This window comes from Trichomycterus rosablanca, chromosome 19 (assembly GCF_030014385.1).
Source record: "Trichomycterus rosablanca isolate fTriRos1 chromosome 19, fTriRos1.hap1, whole genome shotgun sequence".
NCBI classification, from domain to species: domain Eukaryota; kingdom Metazoa; phylum Chordata; class Actinopteri; order Siluriformes; family Trichomycteridae; genus Trichomycterus; species Trichomycterus rosablanca.
Window position 1 is genome coordinate 2,514,652 of NC_086006.1, and position 7,732 is coordinate 2,522,383.

Sequence of the window (7,732 nt, forward strand, 5' to 3'; positions counted from 1 at the left end):
CTATATGAGAACTGTAACTATATGAGAACTATAACTATAAGAGAACTGTAACTATATGAGAACTATAACTATAAGAGAACTGTAACTATAAGAGAACTATAACTATATGAGAACTATAACTATATGAGAACTGTAACTATATGAGAACTGTAACTATATGGGAACTATAACTATATGAGAACTATAACTATATGAGAACTATAACTATAAGAGAACTATAACTATAAGAGAACTGTAACTATATGAGAACTATAACTATAAGAGAACTGTAACTATATGAGAACTATAACTATAAGAGAACTGTAACTATATGAGAACTATAACTATAAGAGAACTGTAACTATATGAGAACTGTAACTATATGAGAACTGTAACTATATGGGAACTATAACTATATGAGAACTATAACTGTATGAGAACTGTAACTATATGAGAACTGTAACTATATGAGAACTATAACTATATGAGAACTATAACTATAAGAGAACTGTAACTATATGAGAACTGTAACTATAAGAGAACTATAACTATATGAGAACTGTAACTATATGAGAACTGTAACTATATGAGAACTATAACTATATGAGAACTATAACTATATGAGAACTATAACTATATGAGAACTGTAACTATATGAGAACTATAACTATATGAGAACTGTAACTATATGAGAACTGTAACTATATGAGAACTATAACTATATGAGAACTGTAACTATATGAGAACTATAACTATATGAGAACTGTAACTATATGAGAACTGTAACTATATGAGAACTATAACTATATGAGAACTGTAACTATATGAGAACTGTAACTATATGAGAACTATAACTATATGAGAACTGTAACTATATGAGAACTATAACTATATGAGAACTGTAACTATATGAGAACTGTAACTATATGAGAACTGTAACTATATGAGAACTATAACTATATGAGAACTATAACTATATGAGAACTGTAAACAATTTTGTGGCCCTTGTACATATGCAGTTGTGTTTTACTTTACCACTACAATAAAAGTCTGTGTGCATTTGCCCCTATAGTAAGCCCCTATATAGCCCCTAATAGTAAATACAGAGGAAGCATCTGTGAGCTGTGAGATGCAGTGGCAGGGTGGAATTTACAAACCCCAGTTCTGGAAAACTTGGGACATTTTGTAATATACAATAAAAAGAAGAATCTGTGATTTGTTCATTCTCTTGAAACGGACAAAGTACAAAGAAAAGATTTCCAGTGTTTAACCTGATGCTTTCAGCAGAATATCTCACATTGACACTTGTATTAATTACACTTTTTAGCATTTGGAAACTGAGGATAATAATCGCCGCAGTTTTGCTAGTGGAATTTCCCAGTATCCCCTTGTGCACTGACACATTAATGGTATCTTCACACATTTGTGGGTCAAACATGCTCTAGGCACTGATGCACCACCGGATACATGATATTTGTTGGTTTCTGTACCTTTTACTGCTAACAGTCTGGAAGTACATTTTCTTCAATTAAAGTGCTGTGGTAGTTCAGTAGCTTAGATATTAGACTAGTAATCACTGCAAACCAGTGCTGCCAAACTGCCACTGTTGTCCCTTGTAACCCTCAATTGCTTGCATTGTATTCAGTAAATGCTTGAATAAAAGCATCTGTGAAATGCTGCAAATCTGTATCAATAATAAACTGGTGCATTCATTCAAGTTCCGATACATTTATCAGTGATGTGAATTTTATATTTACATTTTCACCCTAATGCTCTATTATTGTGTGAATGATCCGGCTGTGGAGTAGTGAGAGGAAACGTAGTGCTGACTCAGTGCTGAGTAATAAACATGACCAATAGATCTCCAGCGTAATCATTTTACATGTTGTACTCTCACTTCCTCCACGCACACAAAGCCCAGAGCTTTTCATCTGAACCGCAGTGAAAGATAACAATATTTGGCCAACTTTTACAGGAGGAAACCAAAAGTGCTTGGGTCCAGGATTGTAGGAAAAGCAGAAAAAAACAAAACAATGCACAATGATGGAAATTCTGAATGAGCTGCCTGTCGATGAGTTCGGTTCTTTCACTGGAAATGTGACAGGTTCATTGTTCAGGACTGATCATCATGGGAAACCCACCAACAGGCTTATCAACACATATCAAACATAAGTGTTTTCTCAGGGTAACTTCAGTTAATGTCAGATGTGCACATAAATACTTATAAATTTAGGTTGTTTAATAATGGGTTTTCTAAAAATGTGCTGGGTTGAAATTTTCAATACTTTTTACTTTATTTCCAGATGAATTAACAATTTTAATGCTGTAAAACCTCAAAGTATAAATTTCTTTTACATTCACTGTTCTGAAATAAAAATTCAGTTTAATATAATTTAAGTAAATCATATTGAAGCCCTGCGGCAGCACGATGGTTTAGTGGGCAGCACTATCGCCTCACAGCAAGAAGGTCCTGGGTTCGATCCCCAGAGTTTGCATGTTCTCCCTGTGTCTGTGTGGGTTTCCTCCGGGAGCTCTGGTTTCCTCTCACAGTCCAAAAACATGCAGTCAGGTTAATTGGAGACACTGAACTGCCCTAGAGGTGAATGTGTGTGTATGCCCTGCGATGGACTGGCGTCCCGTCCAGGGTGTTACTGTGTGCCTTGCGCCCATTGAAAAGCTGGGATAGGCTCCAGCACCCCCCTGCGACCCTAATTGGATAAGCGGATAAATAAATGAATGAATGAATGAATACTGTAGCCCTTAAACTGTGGTGACACAGAAAAAATATTATCTTATAAATAAACTTTAAACCATAGTTTAGTCCAAACCTGACTAGAATAAAGTGCCATAGACCTAAATATAGGGAAATACTGTTAAACTGAAAAAAATATATTCATTTAAAAATGTTATTTAGATTATTGTTTATTTTTTTTAATCTTGTACATATACTTTAGAATTTTTAAACAAAAATGTCCTTTTCAGTCTAAACGTAAAATCAGCGCTTCCTTCCACAGTATAATGAAATCATTATTTAATGTGGTTCATATTTGACACAGTTCAGTTGTACTTCTGAGAATGAGATGGGAAGTGGAATGACTGTAATATGATGATTTGGCATGAGTTTTAAACATTAAATCACCAAACGCTTGGACTCCTATTTATTTTATATTATTAGGATTTTAACGTCATGTTTTACACTTTGGTTACATTCATGACAGGAAACGGTAGTTACTCATTACACAAGATTCATCAGTTCCCAAGTTTATAATGTCAAACAATTCACCTCACTTGTACATCTTTGGACTGTGGGAGGAAACCGGAGCTGCTGGAGGAAACCCACGCAGACACGTGGAGAACATGCAAACTCCACACAGAAAGCACCCGGACCGCCCCATCTGGGGATTGAACCCAGGACCTTCTTGCTGTGATGACAGTGCTACCCATGACCCACCGTGCCGCCCAATTAATGATTTTAATGCTTTTAAACCTCAAAGTATTAATTCAGTTCACATTCACTGTTCTGAAGTATAAATTCAGTTTAAAATATTATTTAAGTAAATCAAATTGAAGCCTTTAAATTCTGGTGTCACATAAGAGACAAATGTTCTATTATAAATAAACTTTAAATCCTAATTATTGACACTATAACCCAAATCCAAACCTGACTAGAATAAAGTGACATAAAATGGAAATGACATAAGATAGACCTAAATAAATAAAGGGAAATATATAAATCAAACATAGGAACCTGGAACATTTCATTTTAAAAAGTTATTTTAATTTTTACATTTATTTTTGAATTTTTCGAAACTTGTACATATATTTTGGAATTTTCCTTTTCAGTCTAAACGTAAAATCAGCGCTTCCTTTTCACAAACAGTATAATGAAATCATTATTTAATGTGGTTAATATTTGACACAGTTCAGTTGTACTTCTGAAAATAAGATGGGAAGTGGATTGACTGTAATGTGATGATTCGGCATGAGTTTTAAACATTAAATCACCAAACGCTTGGACTTTTTTTTTACCTCATTTTCTAATTAAAACATTATTACTGATGATGTCCTGATGTCAGAGGCTGTAATCAATTCTTATGCTTGATGTATGACATGAAATATTAAACATCAGCACCTTACATACATGCCTAAAAGATTTAATTAAAATGCATTACACCATATGCAACTCATATCAGCACTGGGTAGCACTGTCGCCTCACAGCAAGAAGGCCCTGGGTTCGATCACCAGGTGGAACAGTTCGGGTCCTTTCTGTGTGGAGTTTGCATGTTCTCCCCGTGTCTGTGTGGGTTTCCTTCAGGAGCTCCAGTGCAAGTAAGGTGAACTTGTGAACGGATGAATCTTGTATAACCAATAACTACCTGTCCTGTCATGAATAGAACCAAAGTGTGTAAAACATGATATTACAATCCTAATACATTAATAAATAAATATTTTAAATGAATTTTTTAGGCTATGGTTTGTTAGCCGGGCAGCCAAGGTCCCTTTTGTGAGGAGATCTCGGGGAAATAATCAAGTCACAGAAAAGTACAGTCACAGAAATGACACAGAAATTTAAAGACCACCGTGACATTAAACAAGTGCATAAAACCTTTTGACCTCAGCAGGTGACATAATATTAAAAATGTGCGTCCTCAAGCCACTTATCAAACTAGAGTGATTCACTTCTCATTTTATTTTTGTCTAACAGTGGAAAGTTGCCAAACAGCAACCACACCGTCTGATAAACTCATTACACTCCATCTGAACAGGAAGCACCGATATTACGAGTGGAGTGGAAAGGAATTTTTCTCTCTTTTGCAACATCAATTGTTAGTGCATCATTTATAGCTGCACTTTAGAAATTCCAAAACAAAGAGACTTTGTTTGATTTTGTGTTTCCAAGGATGGGTTCACACTCGCACTTGATTTATTATTCACACTAAATCGTTTAACCATTATATGGCTTTAAAAGAGGTTCTGTTGTCTTTATTTTAGAGTAGAAGAAACTGTGTAATACCAGAGTTTTATATTTTGTTCTCCATGTGGGCTTCCTCCCGCAGTCCAATCTTTTGTTTGTTTATTAGGATTATAACGTCATGTTTTACACGCTTGGTTACATTCATGACAGGAACGGTAGTTACTCATTACACAAGATTCATCACTTACACAAGGTTATATCGAACACAGTCATGGACAATTTTGTATCTCCAATTCACCTTGCCTGCATGTCTTTGGACAGTGGGAGGAAACCCACACAGACATGGGGAGAACATGCAAACTCCACACAGAAAGGACCCGGACCGCCCCACCTGGTGATCGAACCCAGGGCCTTCTTGCTGTGAGGCAACAGTGCTACCCACTTAGCCACCGTGCCGCCCCCCACAGTCCAAAGACATGCAAGTTAGGTCAACTGGAGACACTAAATTGTCCAGGACTGTGTTTGATATAACCTTGTGAACTGATGAATCTTGTGTAATGAGTAACTACCGTTCCTGTCATGAATGTATCCAAAGTGTAAAACATGACGTTAAAATCTTAATAAACAAACTGTTACATTTTCAGTATTTAGCAGACGCCTTTATCCAAACCGACTTACAGTACTGTGACCTTATACAGTCTGAGTATTTGAGGGTTAAGGGCCTTGCTCAAGAGCCCAACAGCAGCAACCTGGCAGTGGTGAGACTTAAACCAGCGTATCTTAACCGCTAGGCTACAACTGCTATTACGTATCTCAGACTCTCAGTTTCTTTTACAGATAAATCACAATCTTTATACTTTATGTCACTATACTGATTTTTGAAAGCTGAACCAGAGACCATTCTCTCTATCCGCACGTTACAGACACACAAAGCTTTCTCTGGCTTCTTCTTGCAAATATATTAGAGAAAAATAAGTATTTTTCCAAAGTCTTGGTGTCAAACAGCCTTCTGATTTCGCAACCTTATAAATTGCAGAACGTGACCGTGCCCCTATAGGGAGTGTATGCTTCAGTACACTCACTCACTCACTCACTCACTCACTTACTGTCTTAACCGCTTATCCAGTTAGGGTCGCATGGTGCTGGAGCCTATCCCAGCTTTTTAATGGGCACAAGACACACACACACACACACACACACACATATACACCAATACAGCCATTCACCTATAGGGCAATTCAGTGTCTCCAATTAACTCGACTGCATGGTTTTGGACTGTGGGAGGAAACCGGAGCTCCCCGAGGAAACCCACGCAGACACGGGGAGAACATGCAAACTCCGCACAGAAAAGACCCTGACCATCCCGCCTGGGGATCGAACCCAGGACCTTCTTGCTGTAAGGCTTTAGTACATAACCATTAAAAAATGACAGACCTGTTTTATTTGGCTACTAATGGGTGAATGAAAGAGAACAGTGTGGCTGTTGTTCTGTGCTCCTACTAAAATATTTACACTTTGTCATTAAAATTGGACAAACTGACGGCTTTGTCAGTGTAATATTTATTATTGACACGTCACTTTACAGGCAGTTGAATAAAGATATACATTTAAAGCAGTAACATTAAGCACTAGTTTTGGTGCCACACATGAAATTAAATTAAATGAAATTAAATAATTAGAATGGTACAACTGAACAGCAAAATTAATGAACTTAAGCAAAAGAAAAAGGCTTTTTTTTTTTTGCTGATGTGTAAATCAAGATTAAGATGACCAGCATTAAGGTGATGTAATAACATAGTAATTGGTAATACCACGTTTATGATAAGGCTGTGACACAGCTATTTTTTTAATTGAACTTTAAAGCTTCATTTACTGATACTGATGCTTATTAACTCTAGCATCAGAAATTTCCCCATTCTGTGCACAAAAACAATTTCATCAGAGGTCAAAGAAATCCAGAAAAACTTGATTCAGATTATTCATGCACAGTTCATCAGAATGGTCAAGAAAATATAATTTCTCCTGTCCACACAAAAGTAAATAAAATAACCAATTAATTATACACAAAGTCACGTGTTGTCCAATTAGAGATGAAACTGTACAGCACAGTTTGAGACAGTGTGAATATAGTACAAAAAATGCAAAAAACAATTTGAATAGACAAATAAACAATCTCTTATTCGCAAAACAGTGGACAGTGGTAGCCTAGTGGGTAGAGATTTGGGCTATTACCTGGAAGATTGGCGGTTCAAATACAGGCTCTGCTAAGCAGCCACTGTTGGGTCCTTGAGCAAGGCCCTTAACCCTGTCTGCTCCGGAGCGCCGTACGATGGCTGACCCTGCGCTCTGACCCCATCTTCCAAACAAGCTGGGACATGCGAAGAAAGAATTTCATTGTACTGTATATGTATATACTGACAGTATTCAGACCCTTTTCTTTGGCACTCCAAATTATGATCAAGTGTATTTTATTTTCTTGAGGTGTGTATAAAACTGTCTAAGTTCACTTGTTGTGATTTCAATTAATTAGACATAATTTTAGAAGGCGCAAACACAAGTCTATCAAGCTCCACAATTTACGCTTCACTGTCAGAACAAACACCGAGCCATGAAGTCCGAAGAACCGTCTGTAGATTTGTAAAATGAAATTTGTGGCAAGGTGTAAATCAGGGAAAGGAAATAAAACAATATCTAAGGATTTGTGGTACCAAAACCACACTGGCCTTAATAATTTTGAAATGGAAGAGGCTCGGCACCACCATAAACCTTAAAACGAGCATCCATGCAGGAGGGACAGAGAGGTAAGAAAAGACCCAGTGGTCAGATTAAAGTGTTTT